The 19,246-nt window shown below is 38.4% G+C and overlaps 1 pseudogene; it reads left to right on the top strand.

The window, feature by feature from the left end:
• Positions 1-15,390, top strand: part of LOC472791 (transient receptor potential cation channel subfamily A member 1-like) — a 61,138-nt pseudogene extending 45,748 nt beyond the window's left edge.
• Positions 15,391-19,246: the final 3,856 nt, after the last annotated feature.

The following is a 19,246-nucleotide window of genomic DNA, read 5'->3' as shown; positions in this document are numbered from 1 at the left end:
TTATGCTATTTATACATTACCCAGACTAAAATATTTTGTCATAGCAGTCTGAATGGACCAAGACGGACCTTACATGCATTTTTAGGTGGACCATTCAACTGTAGTGATTTAATTTTGTGTCATACTTCAGATTGGTTTGGCAGTTGGTGACATTGCTGAGGTCCAGAAACATGCATCATTGAAGAAGATAGCTATGCAGCTAAGTGCAGTGCCTCCCCACTTATGACAGTGTTATCTTCTGGTAAACCCACAATAAGTTAAAAATATTAAAGTCAAAAATGGGCATTTTGTAGGAATATGCCAGTTATAAATTTACACCACTTACACTGTAAAGTTGGGCTATTTTCCCTCCTGATCATGTGGCTGACTGGGTTCTGTGGCTCGCTGCCACTGTCCAGCATCCCAGGAGAGTACCACATACCACTAGCCCAGAACAGATCAAAGTTTAAAATTTGAAGTATAGATTCTACTGAATGTGTATCACTTTCACACCATCATAAAGTCAAAAAGACATGAGTTGAACCATCCTAAATTAGGCATTGTCTGCATTACATCTATTTAAACCTACTGAAATTAACATAATTATAATTACTTCCTTTTCTGAGAGCACAGTTATTTAGCAATGGATGTTTTCTTAATCCTGAGGAGTCACATCCTGTGTCTTTTTGCATGTTATCTGGTATACCTGCTGTAATCAAAGATGATGAAAAAAAGTCCTAGAACAATTTTAGTAGCGAAATTAAGAAATTGCCTGAGCATCTTTTGTTATGTTAACCTGTGGCCACCCAGGTAGCTAGCTGCTTGATCAAGAGCATCACTGGCATCCTAGCCCCGCTGTTCTAAGGAGCTGCTTCTATTTTGTGCAGGGAATCACAGGGTCCCCACAGCATGATTTATATTGAAGTTTTAACTGAATCTATGTGGTTTTGTTCTCTTGTGACATGTCTGTTATTTTTATGGACAATTTGATGTAAAATGTGGTGTCAAAGTTTCTTGGCTAGGTCCTTGGCTATTGAATATTGTGAGTTACTTTTCTGTAATACAACATCAAGTTATTTACCTGTTCTTGACTGGATTGTCTTTAAATTTCAAATTCAAGTGGGCATTTTTGATGCTTCAAGGATATTTGTTGACCAGTTTACTATACGCATTCAGAAATTTGGCCAGTTTGAGAGATAGAAAAATCATATTATGTTATAACTTTCTATTCACTCTTGTCTCCTCTTCACTCTTATTTGTCACAATTTTCTTCTCTGTTATTCCTTCAGCCATACATTAGCATTTATTTATTGAAAAACAATGTTTCAATACATAGAGTGTACAAAGTGCAGCATCCCAGGAGATGCTGGGATGCTTAGCATGAGAGCCCAGAGGAAATGGAGGGATGTGATCCCTGACTGTTAAGTGAACTATGTCTACTTAGCACACCAGCTAGGCATTCATAGAATGAAATATCAAAAATCAACTGAGAACTATTCTTAAATTCTATCCTGTATGACATGGCTGTATATTACACAGAGATACAGAGCGATTGGGACATTTAGAGAACAAAAACAATTAAATGATTATCAGGTACAGAAAAAAATGCAAAAATAAGGGAATGCTACATGGAGGGGGTGAGATGAGTCAGTGTTGAAAGATGGTTGGGATTTAACAGGACATCGATACTGTCCCGAAAGGAGGGGCCAGTAAGAGCAAAGGGCCACATCAGAACAGGGAAAATGCCCAAGGCACTGGCCCAAGGCCCCCTTGCCTGGAAGGATCATTCATGTTAGTGGGTGACTAGATTGCTCCAGATGACAGGGGGGTTTATTCAAAACTAGCAGAGAAAAACCTTAGCAAAAGGGCAGTAAATTATGAAGTGCTTCAAGTTACTTTGTAAGTTAGTAGAGAGTTATTATTAGCTCTTCCACAATGAAAATGGTGTGTATGTGATCTGCTGTTATCTTGGTTTAGTGGAGAAAGATCAGAGGTAGGAAGAGCTAATGACAGGTTGTTAGTGTGACAAAGATGGGGTTTAGGACTCCGGGTATGTTTATATGGAGAGGGGATGTATAAACTTCTTGGCAGGTATGTCAGCAATACCTCATAAATGCCCTAATACCTCTTTAAAATACACTGGGGAATAAATAAAAATAATAATACAAGCAGTAGCACCAAATAAAATATCTTGGGGAAGCTCACTCAACTACAATGCCAGTAGCGTTGAGCTGAAAAGTACGATGCTATATTTTGTTTACTTTGCTCCCTGAAAGTAAATAACACAAATCCTAGTACCCCCATGTTATCTGTGCCTTGCTTCGGATCAAAAACAGCATCGACTGGAAAACCAGGAAGCCGTTCTTCTACTTCCCCTGAGTTGTTTCTTAAGCAACTCTCTGCATCCATTCTGAAATCTATGTCTGAGCCCACAGCAGCAGTGGATATGTAGCATGCATTTCCTACAGGGTCATTTAATGCTCTCATAGAATCCTCTGAAATGAAAGTGAGAGGTCAGCCCAGCTGCTGTCCAGAAGTCAGGAAGTAGGAATCAGTTTTCATTTTGCTCTGCTAATGATTGCCTCTGTGCCATATAAGAATTTCAGATACTAATTAATGGTTCTGTCAATAAATCCAAAATGCATTTTAGGTGAAACTCCATACCAGCTTAGAATAGAAGCTGCCATGCTGTTGCATACGCAAAGTGGATCGGAAATCCACAGCCGTATGTCCCAACAAACCCAGATGTGATGGGACATTATTTGTAAGTACACGTAACAAATAACATCAATAATCTGACACTGCTTGACATCCATTCCTTGTGTTATTCCTAAGGGGGTCATTTTACAGACTTTGAGCCGTCTCTGCCTATGAGAAAAAAATAGCTGTGCTTTAAAAAAAATGAATATGATTAACTCAAGATGTGAAAGGACTAAGTGACAGAGGGTGAAATTTGCCCTCATGTTTTGGGTGGCTCATCCATAGCATCTGTGTTAAATACACACTGTCCCTGTGAGAGCAGATGGGTGGGGGACCAACCTTACCCTTTCAGTATCTTTTATTACAGCAAAGATATACTTCATTTGTTTTTCCTAGTCACATGTCACTTACATTTGTGTGCAGATATATATGTGTGTATGTACAGCTAAGTGTTTATAATATACAATAAAGAACACACATTTACACACACACACACAGTATTAATCCGTTTTCACACTGATATAAAGAACTGCCTGAGATTGAGTAGCTTATAAAGGAAAGAGGTTTAATTGACTCACAGTTGCACATGGCTTGGGAGACCTCAGGAAACTTACGATTATGGTGGAAGGCAAAGGGGAAGCAAGGCACCTTCTCACAGGCAGCAGGAAGGAGAATGAATGCAAGAGGAACTACCAAACACTTATAAAACCATTAGATCTTGTGAGAATTCACTCACTATCATGAGAACAGCATGAGGGAAACTGTCCCTATCATCCAATTATCTTCACCTGGTCTCTGCCTTGACATGTGGGCATTATGGGGATTATAATTCAAGATGAGATTTAGGTGGAAACACAAACCCTAACCATGTCATTCCAGCCCTGGCCCCTGTCAAATCTCATGTCTCTTTCACATTTTAAAGCAAATCATGCCTTCCCAACAGTCCTCCAAAGTCATAATTTATTCCAGCATTAACCCAAAAGTCCAAGTCCAAAGTCCCATCTGAGACAAAGGAAGTCCTTCTGCCTAGGGGCCTGTAAAATCAAAAGCAAATTAGTTATTTCCAAGATACAATGGGAGTACAGGCATTGGGTAAATATTCCTGTTTTAAATGGTAGAAATTAGCCAAAACAGAGGGGCTAGAGTTCCCATGCAAGTCTGGAATCTGGTTGGGCAGTCATTAAACCTTAAAGTTCCATGCGACTCAGTGTCTCACATCTAGGTCATACTGATGCAACAGGTGGGCTCCCATAGCCTTGGGCAGCTCCATCCCTATGGCTTTACAGGTTACAGCACCCCTCCCAGTTGCTTTCACAGGCTGGCATTGAGCATCTGCAGCTTTTCCAGGTGCATGGTGCAAGCTGTCAGTGGATCTACCATTCTGGGGTCTGGAGGATGTTGGCCCTCTTCTCGCAGCTCCACTATGCAGTACCCTAGTGGGGACTCGGTGTTGGGGCTCCTAGCCCACATTTCCCTTCGACACTGCCCTAGCAGAGGTTCTTCATGAGAGCTTCGCCTCTGCAGCAAACTTCTGGCTGGACATCCAGGCATTTCCGTACATCATCTGAAATCTAGACGGAGGTTCCCAAACCTCAATTCTTGACTTCTCTGTACTCTCAGGCCCAACACAACATGTAAACTGCCAAGGCTTGGGGCTTGCACCCTCGGAACCAAAGGTTTGAGCTGTACCTTGGCCCCTTTTAGCCATGGGTGGGTCATGAGGTACAAAGTTCCAAGACTGCACAAAGCAGCAAGGCCCTGGGCCCAGCCCACAAAACTGTATTTTCCTCCTAGGCCACTGGGCCTGATTGGAGGTGCTGCCATAAAGACCTCTGACATGCCCTGGAAACATTTTCCCCATTATCTTTGGGATTAACACTTGGCTCCTCATTACTTATGCAGATTTCTGCAGCTGGCTTGAATCTGTCCACAGAAAATAGATTTTTCTTTTCTGTCACATTATCAGGCTGCACGTTTTCCAAATTTTTATGCTCTGCTTCCCTTTTAAATATGGGTTCCAATTCCAAGCCATCTCTCTGTGGATGCATAAAACTGAATGCTTTTAAGAGCATGCAGGGCACCTATTGAATGCTTTGCTGCTTCGAAATTTCTTCTGCCAGATACTCTAAATCAATCTCTCTCTAGTTCAAAGTTTCACAGATCTCTAGAGCAGGGGCAGCATGCTGATAGTCCCTATGCTAAAGCATAGTAAGAAGCACCTTTATTCCAATTCCCAAGTTCCTCATCTCCATCTGAGACTATCTCAGCCTGGACTTCATTGTACATATCACTATCAGTATTTTGGTCAAAGTCATTCAACAAGTCCACACTTTTCCACATCTTCGTGTTTTCTGAGCCCTCCAAACTGTTCCCACCAATGCCTGTTACCCAGTTCCAAAGTCACTTCCACATTTTCAGGTGTCTTTATGGCAGTACCCCACTCTCCCCAGTATCAATTTACTGTATTAGTCCATTTTCACACTGCTATAACGAACTGCCTGAGACTAGGTAGTTTATAAAGAAAACAGGTTTAATTGACACAGTTCCACATGGCTGGGGAGGCCTCAGGAAGCTTACAATCATGACAGAGGTAAAGGGGAAGCAAGGCGCCTTCTTCACAAGGTGGCAGGATGGAAAATGAATGCAGGAGGAGCTACCAGACACTTATAAAACCATCAGAGCTCATGAGATCTCACTCACTATCATGAGACCAGTGTGCAGGAAACTGCCCCCATGATCCAATTACCTCCACCTGGTCTCTCCCTTGACAAATTATGGGGATTATAATTCAAGATGAGATTTGGTTGGGAACAAAAAACCTAACTCTGTCTCTCTCTCTCTCTCTCTCTCACACACACACACACACAAACACACACACACACACACAATCACACACACACACACACACACTCTCACAGTTGGAATGTCCACTATAGAAAGTATATGAAGTGATCAAAGACTAAGTAAGACCATTGCATTATAATGGAAGAGGGACCATATAAAGAGCCAGAATTACTGGGTGCTAATTCTAACCATGCCTGGGCTGCCCTCATCTCTATGACTGTTCTTCCTGAGTTCTTTGCAGGTTAATTTCCTTTGTGTAGTCATAAAATGATAAATTCGCCCTGAATAACAGTCTAGGCTCTACTCTAACCCCACACTATCTTCTGAGTAGGCTTACAAAGCCTAACTCTTACAAAGCAGAGTAGAATCAAGCTGTCAAAAGTGATTAGAAATTTTAAATGATCACTCCAGCTTTTAATTTGGTATATGCACCATATTAAGTCATTTAAGTGAGTCAGTAAATGTGGCTTGTAATATAAGAATGACAGTAATGTCTATATGTGTATATTCTTTGATTGTCAGTGATGCATCAATTTACCAAAAACAGCAGATAACAAATTAAAATATACTTTACTATTTTCAAATTGCAGTTTGATTAAGTACAATTGCAATTGTACTTAATTGAAAAAAATCAAGTTTTATATGAACAAAAAAAAGGGCCACTGGAAAAGCCGATATTATTAAGTTCCATTAAGATCTTACTTTTTTGAGTATACAACAAATGATCCATTGTATTTTGGCAATGAGTAAATCCTCATTTGTCATAAATTGGCTATTTACCTTCTTTGTTCTCCAATATTAAAATTGAGTAGCAGTCTGATTACACTCATTTTTTTCTTGGCTGAACTCATATGTATATTTTTCAGTCACAGTTTTTGTGAGATCCTCTGATTAATATTTATTTATTAAGGCTTTTGAAGTACGAAAATTTATAGATCAATTCCATTAGAGAAATAATAAGGTTCTTTGCCAACATTAGAACACAGTGATTGTAAATTAGTCTTTTGAATAAATATAAAATTAAGATAAAGTTTATATTACTGAAAAGGGGATTGCATTGTTTTTAGACTCCCCTCCCAAAGGGAAAATATATATATATAATGTTGTTTTAAGTTTTTGTAGCATCTTAGAATAGACTTCAGACATTTACTTGATTTTATAACAATTAAGGTTTGAATGGCAACATTTGGATGAATAATTCTTCTTGGTGTAAATTGAACAACAAAATAGAAAAAATACATTTAGGATAAATAAATACATGTATCCCTTACTCTGTTTTAATTACTTGTGTTGTCTCATTTAATACACTGCAAGAGACATACTATTTTCCTAATTTTTGAAGATGAAGAAACTAAGGCTCAGAGAAGTTAAGCAACTTGTTTAAGGTCAGAATACTATTGTGCTGTCCAGCAATATGCCTAAGAGTTATATAACTGCATACTTTTCATTTGCTTATTGTATGCTAGTTTCTTTCAGTAGTTTCATTCACTGCACAGTTCAAATTGCTCAAGGCTGGAGAATCTTGCAGAAACTTTGAAATCAGATAAAACACTACCAACTCAATATTAGCTCAATTTTTTTAACACTAAACATGTATCCACTTACGCTTTGCATAACAACAATAATTTCACATTTTAATTATGCCATTACATTGACCAAATTTTGATTATGATTATGATTGCCTAAAATAAATATATATGTGAGTGGCAATTTGTGAGATTTTGGGTAGAAAATCTCCTTGGGTCCATGGCTGCCCATCAGATAGTCTCACAAAGAATGGTATATTTGCTATAGTTAAGTTAATCAAAGTCCCTTGGACCACTCATGAATCTAGAAATGCTATCTTGTATCTAGGTATGCTACACAAATAAGACAGGGAATTTTGAAAATTATAAGCATTTTGTGTCCTTTAATAGCTAAATTCCTAACCTCTTACCTCAAGGCATCATCCTGTGCTTCCCAGCAATAATTCTGTTTCCCTAATTTGTCTGTTTCTTTGTTCTTAACTCTATTGGAATACTTCCCCACTTGACTCTAAACTTTTGCCCATAGCAAGTCCTACTTGCTCTAGGCCCCCTACTCCTAGAAGAAAATAGAAACATAAAAAGGTAACCTACCCTACACCAAGATGTTATACTCTAATCCCCAGAACCTATGAAACTTATATCACTTTCACTGTTTCGTTATGTTATGTTATGTTATGTTATGTTATGTTGTTATGTTATGTTATGCTATGCTATGTTATGTTGTGTTATATGGCACAGTTAACCTGAAGATAGGAGACTATTTGCGTGTACCTAATCTAATCATGCAAGTCCTTCAAAACAAAGAGTTTTCCCTGACAGGTGGCAATAAGGGAAGTAAAAGTTTTAAAGCATGAAAAGGATTCAGCACCCCACTGCTGGCTTTGTAGATGGAAGTGACCACATGATGAAGAATGCAGGCAGCTTCTAGGAGCAAAGAGCAGGCCCTAACTGATAGCCAGCAAGGAAACAGGGACCTCGGGTCTACAACCACAAGGGATTGGATGCTTCCAACAGCCTTTATGAGCTTGGAAGTGGATTTCCTCCCAGATCTTCCAGAAAAGAACCCAGCATGACTGATACCTTGACTTCAGCCTTATGAGATTCACAGAACTTAGTCAAGCGTTTCTGGATTCTGTCAAGTTTCTCAATATGTGGTAATTTGTTATTCAGTGATATAAAACTAGTATGTCATCATATTTGAGAGGCCCCTGTGGCAAGGAACTCTTGCCAACAGCTGGCTAGGAACTGAGGCCCCCAGCCCAACAGTCTTGTGGGGACTAAATTCTGCCAAGGATCACTTGTCCCTGGAAGCAGCTCCTTCCCAGACAAGTGTTTGGATGAGACTCCACTTTTGATTGGCACCTTGACTGTTGCCTTCTGAGAAGCCCTAAAGCAGAGGACCCAGATAAGTTGTGCCTAAATTACTGACCCACACATACTGTAAAATAATGAATGTGTGGTGTGTTAAGCAGCTATGTTTCGGGGGTTGGGGGAGATCTTGTTATGAAGCAACAAATAATGAATACAGATGGAAAGTTCCTCAGTTGCTTTCCATCAAACCTACAACTGATGACCGTGAAAATGCAATGTGCTGCAACCGGGCTTACTCCTTCACCACCAAACGTGCCAATGAACTTCATGCCAAATCCAATGGGCACTTGATATCTAAGAATGTTTGTAATTGCTGCCCATTCTTTCTTTGGCTTCCACCACACCCTGCTTTCCTAGTTTTCTTCCTACTGAGATCACTGTTAAGAGGACTCACGAACACCTTCCTTCTGCGGGTTTTGGTCATCATGGGAAACATACCTTGTCCTTGCTTTTGGTAGAAGAGTGGCTTCCTCTGAATGTAGTACACTCCTCTTGCTCTGCCTTCAGAGTGGTTGGCCAGATCTTTCCCGTTAGACATTTTCAGGTAGGCATCAGGTACCAGTCGCTTCCTCCTCCGAATACTAATGGGCATATGCCAAGCTCTGTGAGTGGTCTTCTTGCAGCTTCCTTCCACTCACTCACAGCAAGGAAAGGGAACACGGTGACAACCCTCAGCAAATAAATATACTGCTGCCTTTAACTTTCTTCTTTTAGGTGATATGGAGGTGAATGATCTATCAATGCTGGGAAAACCAGAATCACAGTCTCTTAGCATATCCTGCATAGCCAGCAACAGTGAAATGCATCACTTAATATGGTGTTACACCCATTATTGAAAGGATGCAATCTTATTCTATAAGGATGAAGCAACTAATACAATTCATTCAAATTTTAGCTTTGGATAAATTTATTAGCATTGTATCAGAGAACTCCAGCATGTAGTAGGTTCTGTAAATATAACAGGAACATTGCATCAAAAATACTTTGTAGTTTTGCCCCCAAGATCCTGCAACATATTACACCATGTAAAATATTTCTTTGTTTTCAACAGACCAGTGTCATGGCACTATGCACACAACCAAATAGTATGCCAACATCATCACTATTTATAACATATTTGGAAGAAATTCACTACATGTGAATATTGTGGCTGATTCCCCAACATTCACTCCACCCAGGTGACTGACCTGAATCATTGCAGATTCATTCCTCTTGCCAGTGAGTGGTTTCAAGCCTGGGCATATGACCAGTGAGATGTGTGAGGAAATCTGCGGGGACCTTCAAGAAACATTTCCTTGGCTCAAAGAGAGACCTCCAGAAAAGGATGGTCTCTTCCCTTCTAGATATTGTGTCAGAATTAGAAAACTTGAACTGCTGCAGCTATATTTCCACCAGCCTGAAAATGGAGCCTAAACTGAGAATGGCTGAGAAGAGATGAAATGATCCTGGATCGTTGATGACATCACCAGGTCAACCAAACTTGAAGCCTGCATTTTCTCTGGATCTCCTGCTATGTGGAATAATGGATAGTTTAAGACTATTGGAATCCAGGTTTTTATGACGTGCAGCAAAAACTATTCTTCTGATAACATATTATGAGCACCAATATAATGTGTTGAAAAAGGACTGCTTATAGTTAAATATATGGAGACATACCTAGGAAGAAAATCAGAGGATTTAAGAAAAACTTAGAATAAACAGCAGGGCCTACTTTTAGATTCATTCTTATGAAGAACTAATTTGGTACCAAAATCAAGATGTCAGACAAGAACCAGGGCAGAAATAAATAGATGAGAAATATAAATGGAGTCAGAAGTTGGAAGTGAATGTTACGTGTTTGCATCCCAAAACTATGACCTCAAGCCACTGCAAAAGTCCAAGTAAGAGAAGCCTCTAGGCCAATACAGAGAAGTTTTTGAAACAGTAAAGGCCCGGAATGTTCTGCTTTCTTATATGAAGAACATAGGTCATTGTTTAACTTCCTGATTGGCAAGTGACCTAAAAGATAAGAGAAGATGATATCGAACATCCACCTGTTGGGTCCTGATGGGACCAGGCACAGGCTGTAAGCCCCTGGTCTACGGTAAGATTGGAACACCAGAAAGTTCTAAACATACACTGAGAACTATAGGATATTCCATAAGTTCATCATTAAGTCATTTTACATGACTGGTTTTATTTCAATATATTCAATGAATTTTAAAGAAGATGTGGTGTATGTGCCAGAATTTATATTCTAAATATCAATTCATTTTTATTGTTGCTATTGAAGTGTAGGTCTCACCTATGACAAACATATCTACAGCTACGATTAAACCACATTTTCAATTGTATGATTGTTGATGTGTTGTTAGGTGTACATGGTTTTACATATTGTAGAAAGTTATCTAATTATTCTAATCCTTTCCTCTGCCAGTGCTAGAGGAAGAGTCTTCTATTCCATGCATGTGTCAAGGACAGATTAAATTTTACAAATATAGAAGTAGACTTTTAAAATCAGATCGACCATAGCTCAAATTCCAGCATTGACATTTTTCTATGTGATCTTTGAAATGTTACTTAATCCCCCAAATCTGTTTTCTTCTTAGGAAAATGGAGATAATATGTCTCTCTAAGAGAGACATAAGTTTCTTATAAGACCTGAAGAGGAGAATGTATGTAAATTGCTTATCAGTCAGCCATGCACATAACGGAGACCAAATAATGCCAGCTGTCATCCCATTTTTCCTAAAAAGGATTTACATTGGAGAGAGCAAAGTAATTGAGGGGATGAGGGAATTTTATTAGCCAATGAAAATATGTTTTTATTTATGGAGATTCACATTTAAAATTAAGTACTCATATATCTATTAATTAATTTCCTTAAGCAAAGTTTACACAAACGGCTATAAGAAGTGAAAATATTTTTGCGTGGATAAAAATTCTAGGTTACAGATATTAAAACATGGCACTATTTTTAGCTGGATTATACTTAACTCTGTGAAAAAGAAAAAATCTGGCTGTACCATATTTTTTGAACTCTTAGAATAAAGAAAGAGATTCTGTTGAATGGCAGTATGCCTAGGAGTCCCTCTTTTTTTTAGCTCCTAGTAGCTGACAGTTCTAACTCCGAGAGATGACTACGAGACTGTGCTCCAGTGTTTACCAACAGAACTAAATCAACAAAATAAGTGTCTGACAAATTTCTATTCACAGAAGACAAGCCACTGAAATCTGGTGTGTGCGACAGCAAACATGGCTTAGAGAAGAAATAAAAACAATAGTAACTCTCCCTCCGTTCAATCCTATGTAAACCATTTCCAAGGGAGGTTAGAGGTGCATATGTCTCGTGGATGCTCAGGATCACAGGATGCTGATCTCCAGTAAGGGCTCTTCAGCAGAAGCCTCGACTCAGGAGGGGAATGGAGGAGGATTAGAAGCAGAGGGACGGCCCGTGCGGTGGCTCACACCTGTAATCCCAGCACTTTGAGAGGCCGAGGTGGGGGGATCACGAGGTCAAGAGCTCAAGACCATCCTGGGCAACATGGTGAAACCCCGCCTCTGCCGAAAATACAAAAATTAGCTGGTGGTGCACGCCTGTAGTCCCAGCTACTCGGAAGGCTGAGGCAGGAGAATCACTTGAGCCCGGGGGACAAAGGTTGCGCCACTGTACTCCAGCCTGGCAACAGAGGGAGACTCAGTCTCAAAAAAAAAAAAAAAACACACACACACACACACACACACACAAACAAAAAACAAAAAAGCAAACAAGCAGAGGGATGCTGAGGAGAAGAGTTTCAGCGAGGGCTCTTCTTCACGACCCTGTGGGATGAGGGGCACTCTTCTCACGCAGCTCTTGACCAAGATTTAGAGGGGTGTGGGGAGGCAGAAACACCCAGCCCAAACCTGTTCCATTTTCTAAATGTGTAAATAGATCATGTCTTCCACACACTTAGAATCTATTCACTGAATCTCAGTTTTATTTGCCTGAATTTTAACAGGAGCTCCATGACTTCTAATTCAAGTATTTTTCTTGTGAGTGCAATGGTACTGATATTTTAGGTTGCTGACTGAGGAGAGACTCATCTATTTTGACTAGCAGGAGAACAGTTTGCAAAGCACCTCAATGGTACTTCTTTTTGAAGACTAAGATCTGTCCCGTATTGGAATTTCTTGCCCCTTTTTTTCTTCTCTAACAGCAGTATGTATAGATATATATCTGTAAATATTTCTGAATCTCCTAAAATTATTTACAAGTCTCTACTCCATCAAAGTGTCAATTCTCCGAGGTCAAGAACCTGGTATTATTTGAATTTAAACTCTCAGCACCTAGCAAGTGACTGATAAATGATAAGCCCCCAATACTCCTGTTGCATGGGTAGATAAATGCTGACATTCCTTTGCCACAATTGCAAAGATGGAAAGCAAATATGACTGGAAGGGAATTTTACAAAATCTTATATCCTTATAAGATCAAGTATATCTTTGGTTTGTTTCTGTTCAATAAATATATATTAAATATCTGTAGGTACCAGCCAATGTTTTAGGTATAGAAGTATATATCTAGGATAATTAAAAGACATTAGTCCTACTTAAAAGTAGTCCGACACAAACTATTACTTTTAAAATTTGGTCTAGAGAAAAATGATGGCTTGATGTGTCCATGTAGCTCATTTGTATGTCTGATGGCACTTAATCCATTTCAGATTATGATACCATTTACAATGGTTTTCTTATTCTAATTAAACAACTATAATCAGTATTATCAATAGATCATAAGACAAAAAACAGAAAGTTTTTTAAAAATTGCTCATTTCTACGTACTGTACAGTTTCATGAACTTGTGCACTTCCTGTCTTGGGGTACCTAACTGTATTATTGTGGTTCTGTAGTTATCTGTTCATATATTTGGTGCTTCACTTGTCCTTTACTTGAGACCTGCAACACATTAAGGCAATTTGCAAAACTCCTTTGATTTTTGAGTCATTGTTGCCATCCAGTGGGAGAAGATGGTATTTTATTAAATAGAAAGAAGTCCATTACCCTAAATAACTAACATTATTATGTTAATTCAATTTTTATAATCAGAAACCACCAAAAATTAAATTTCTCATACTATTGAATTAAACCCAAAGCTAATAAAAACAGTTATTTAAAACATTTATGACTGTAAAAAATTTTTATCAGTATTACAGATACTGTAATTGACATGATTCATGCTTGGATTGCGGACACATAGTTGAATAATGTATGTCCTTTATGTTATTCTACATTTATTACAGTTAGAGGTGTATTCAAATCTGGTAACTCTTTATGATTACTCTTCCTGCTTCCAATGTTTCTTCCGTTTCTTCAGGGTTCTCTGTGAAAGATATATATAAGTTCATGTAGGTTCATTCTAGTCCTGCTACTCATTGAAGTTCCCTTTAATATTTTCTTAGCCTTTTTTCTATGTTTCTTTCAGAATTCTATTTCAAAGTTCAATGATAGTTCTACTTCCTGTAACTCTTTTTAGATAAATAAATGTTTGAAAACAAAAAAAATCTCATAAATTTTTTGCATTGTTTAAGTATAAACTAGCTGATGTGCTATAGAAATTTGAGCTTGATTTTTTAAAAGATTAAACAAATAAATGCTCATAAATTCATGTAATTTCTACATACAGTCACCAACTGCCTGTAACCTGGCAGAATCCAGATTTATAAACAAGCAAAAATAACCTTTATTTAATCAATGTATTTCTGAGAGCATGTTGTCCAGCATAATTAGAAACTACCTCTGAGTATTACAGAGAGAGTTTTGCCCTAATCCCTTGTCAGAGAGAAAGTCGCAGAATCGCTTGTATGAATTCCTCAAAGTACTACCCAGTTTAGATGGGTCTTTCCAGCAAATCACATACCACATGCTCCTCCCCAAGCCCTGCCTCTTCAGTGGGTAGGCTATGAGAGAGAACTTGTCCTATGACCAGACAAGAAGAAATAAAACTTAACAACGGCGTGCTATTGTCATTCCTTTTAGGGTGAGTTTATTTTTCTCATGATATACTTGACTGACTTTGAAAGCACAACTTTTACAGAGAACTGCCTTTTTGGGAAACTTAAAGAAATTTCATTAAAACCGTCTCTTATAAATATTTTCTTTGTAATTTTAGAATTGTTTTTCATAATGTAAAACCTGATTATTTATTTGTCTATATTAAAATTGTTAGTGATAAAATTTCTAGGGCTTTCTTTTGGAGACTGTTGCCTGAAATTTAAAATGCTGAAGTGGACATTTTATTGGGATTATTTAACATGTGCTAATCTAAAATGGCCAGATAATTTTTAAATATTATGTCATCATTTCTAGTGTGACTTCATAAAAATTGGTCATAATTGTGTTAGTATATTTTGGATGACTCTCTCTTTATGTGATTTTTTTTCTGTGATTTTCATAGATTTTTTAAAATTTTACCTTAAGTTCTGAGATACATGTGCTGAACGTGCAGGTTTGTTACATAGGTATACATGTGCCATGGTGGTTTGCTGCACCCTATCAACCTATCATCTAGGTTTGAAGCCTCGCATGCATTAGGTATTTGTCCTGATGCTCTCCCTTCCCTTTCCCCCCACCCCCGCAACAGGCCCCGGTGTGTGGTATTCCCCTCCCTGTGTCCATGTGTTCTCATTGTTCAGCTCCCACTTATGAGTGAGAACATGAGGTGTTTGGTTTTCTGTTCCTGTGTTAGTTTGCTGAGGATGATGGTTTCCAGCTTCATCCATGTCCCTGCAAAGGACATTAATTCTTCTTTTTTTTTTTTATTTAGATGGAGTCTGGCTCTGTCGCCCAGGCTGGAGTGCAGTGGCGCCATCTTGGCTCACTGCAAGCTCCGCTTCCCAGGTTCACGCCATTCTCCTGCCTCAGCCTCCCGAGTAGCTTGGGACTGCAGGTGCCCACCACCATGCCTGGCTAATTTTTTGTATTTTTAGTAGAGACGGGGTTTCACCCTGTTAGCCAGGATGGTCTCAATCTCCTGACCTTGTGATCCGCCTGCCTGGGCCTCCCAAAGTGCTGGGATTACAGGCATGAGCCACCACACCTGGCAACTAATTCTTTTTTATGGCTGCATAATATTCCATGGTGTATATGTGCCACATTTTCTTTATCCAAGTCTATCATTGATGGGCATTTGGGCTGGTTCCAAGTCTTTGCTATTGTAAATAGTGCTGCAGTAAACATACGTGTGCATGTGTCTTTATAGTAGAATGATTTTTAATCCTTTGGGTACATAGCCAGTAATGGGTTAACCCAATTGCAGGGTTAAATGGTATTTACGGTTCTCGATCCTTGAGGAATTGCCACACTGTCTTCCACAATGGTTGAGCTAATTTACATTCCCACCAACAGTGTAAAAGTGTTCCTGTTTCTCTGCATCCTTGCCAACATCTGTTGTTTCCAGACTTTTTAATGATTGCCATTCTAACTGGCATGAGATGGTATCTCCTTGTGGTTTTGATTTGTGTTTCTCTAATGACCAGTGATGATGAGCTTTTTTTCATATGTTTGTTGGCTGCATAAATGCCTTCTTTTGAGAAGTGTCTGTTCATATCCTTTGCCCACTTTTCAATGAGGTTCTTTTTTTTTCATAAATTTGTGTAAGTTCCTTGTAGATTCTGGATATTACAGCTTTGCCAGATGGATAGATTGAAAAATTTTTCTCCCATTCTGTAGGTTGCCTGTTCACTCTGATGATAGTTTCTTTTGCTGAGGAGAAGCTCGTTAGTTTAATTAGATCCTATTTGTCAATTTTGGCTTTTGTTGCAATTGTTTTTGGTGTTTTAGTCATGAAGTCTTTGCTCACGCCTATGTCCTGAATGGTATTGCCTAGGTTTTCTTCTTTGGTTTATTATAGTTTTTGGTTTTACTTTTAAGTCTTTAATCCATCGTGAGCTAAATTTTGTACAAGGTGTAAGGAAGGGTTCCAGTTTCTGTTTTCTGCATATGGCTAGCTAGTTTCCCCAGTGTCATTTGTTAAATGGGGAATCCTTTCCCCATTGCTTATTTTTGTCAGGTTTGTTGAAGATCAGATGGTTATAGATGTGTGGTATTATTTCTGAGGCCTCTGTTCTGTTCCAGTGGCCTATATATCTGTTTTGGTATCATGCTGTTTTGGTTACTGTAGCCTTGTAGTATAGTTTGAAGTCAGGTAGTGTGATGTCTCCAGCTTTGTTCTTTTCACTTAGGATTGTCTTGCCTATATGGGCTCTTTTTTGGTTCCATATGAAATTTAAAGTAGTTTTTTCTTCTTCTGTGAAGAAAGTCACTGGCAGCTTGATGAGAATGGCATTGAATCTATAAATTACTTTGGGCAGTTTGGCCATTTTCATGATATTGATTATCATGGAATTTTTTTCCATTTGTTTGTGTCCTCTCTTATTTCCTTGAGCAGTAGTTTGTAGTTCTTCTTGAAGAAGTCCTTCACGTGCCTTGTAAATTGCATTCCTAGGTATTTTGTTCTCTTTGTAGCAATTGTGAATGGGAGTTCACCCATGATTTGGGTCTCTGCTTGTCTATTATTGGTGTATAGGCATGCTTGTGGTTTTTGCATATTGATTTTTCTATCCTGAGAATTTGCTGAAGTTGCTTATCCGCTAAAGGAGTTTTGGGGCGGAGACAATGGGGTTTTCTAAATATACAATCATATCCTCTGCAGACAGCAACAATATGAGTTCCTGTCTTTCTATTTGAATAGCTTTATTTCTTTATCTTGCCTGATTGCCCTGGCAAAAACTTCCAATACTGTCTTGAATAGGAGTAGTGAGAGAGGGCATCCTTGTCTTGTGCCGATTTTCAAAGGGAATGCATCTGGATTTTGCCCATTCACCATAATATTGGCTATGGGTTTGTAATAAATAGCTCTGATTATTTCTATATATGTTCCATCAATACCTAGTTTATTGAGAGTTTTTAGCATGAAGGGGTATTGAGTTTTATCGAAGGCCTTTTCTGCATCTATTGAGATAATCATGTAGTTTTTGTCATTGGTTATGTTTATGTGACAGATTACATTTATTGGTTTGTGTATGTTAAACCAGCCTTGCATTCCAGGGATGAAGCTGACTTGATCTTGGTGGATAAGCTTTTTGATGTGCTGCTGGATTCAGTGTGCCAGTATTTTATTGAGGATTTTTGCATAGATGTTCATCAGGGATATTGGCCTGACATTTTCTTTTTTTGTTGTATCTCTGCCAGGTTTTGTTATCAAGATGATGCTGGCTTCATAAAATGAGTTAGGGAGGAGTCCCTCTTTTTCTATTGTTTGGAATGGTTTCAGAATGTACCAGCTCCTCTCTGTACCTATGGTAGAATGTGGCTGTGAATACTTCTGGTCCTGGGCTTTTTTTGTTTGGTAGGCTATTAATTACTGCCTCAATTTCAGAAGTTGTTATTGGTCTATTCAAGGATTAGATTTCTTCCTGGTTTAGTCTTGGGAGGGTGTATGTATCCAGGAATTTATCCATTTCTTCTAGATTTTCTAGTTTATTTGCATACAGGTATTTGTAGTATTCTCTCATGGTACTTTGTATTTCTGTGGGATCAGTGGTGATACCCCCTTTATCATTTTTTATTGTGTCTATTTGATTCTTCTCTCTTTTCTTCTTTATTAATCTGGCTAGCGGTCTGTTGTGTTAATCTTTTAAAAAAATCAGCTCCTGGGTTCATTGATTTTTTGAAGGGTTTTTTTGTGTCTCTATCTCCTTCAGTTCTGCTCTGATCTTAATCATTTCTTGTATTCTGCTAGCTTTTGAATTTGTGTGCTCTTGCTTCTCTAGTTCTTTTAGTTGTGATGTTAGGGTGTCAATTTTAGATCTTTCCCATTTTCTGATGTGGGCATTTAGTGCTATAAATTTCTCTCTAAACACTACTTTAGCTGTGTCCCAGAGATCCTGGTACGTTATGTCTTTGTTCTCATTGGATTCAAATAACTTATTTATTTCTGGCTTAATTTCATTATTTACCCAGTAGTCATTCAGGAACAGGTTGTTCAGTTTCCATGGAGTTGTGTGGTTTTGAGTGATTTTCTTAATCCTGAGTTCTAATTTGATTGTAATGTGGTCTGAGAGGCTGTTTGTTATGATTTCCATTCTTTTGCATTTGCTGAAGAGTGCTTTACTTCCAATTATGTGGTTGATTTTAGAATAAGTGCTTTGTGGTGCTGAGAAGAATGTATATTCTGTTGATTTGAGGTGGAGAGCTCTGTAGATATCTATTAGGTCCACTTGGTCCAGAGCTAAGTTCAAGTCCTGAATATTCTTGTTAATTTTCTGTCGCATCAATCTGTCTAATATTGACAGTGTGGTGTTAAAGTCTCCCACTATTATTGTGTGGGAGTCTAAGTCTCTTTGTAGGTCTCTAAGAAGTTGTTTTATGAATCTTGGTGCTCCTATATTGGGTGCCTATATATTTAAGATAGTTAGCAGTTCTTGTTGCATCAATCCCTGTACCATTATGTAATGCCCTTCTTTGTCTTTTTTGACCTTTCTTGGTTTAAAGTCTGTTTTATCAGAAACTAGGATTGTAACCCCTGATTTTTTTTTCTTTCCATTTGTTTGGTAACTATTCCACCATCCCTTTCTTTTGAGCCAATGTGTGTCTTTGCATGTGAGATGGGTCTCCTGAACACAGCACACTGTTGCATTTTGACTCTTTATCCAACTTGCCAGTCTTTGTCTTTTAATTGAGGCATCTGGCCCATTTACTTTTCAGATTAATATTGTTATGTGTGAATTTGATCCTGTCATTATGATGCTAGCTGGTTATTTTGCACATTAGTTGATGCAGTTTCTTCATAGTGTCATTGGTCTTTA

This window comes from Pan troglodytes, chromosome 7 (genome assembly GCF_028858775.2).
Source record: "Pan troglodytes isolate AG18354 chromosome 7, NHGRI_mPanTro3-v2.0_pri, whole genome shotgun sequence".
NCBI lineage: Eukaryota > Metazoa > Chordata > Mammalia > Primates > Hominidae > Pan > Pan troglodytes.
This window is presented reverse-complemented; position numbering and strand designations above follow the sequence as displayed.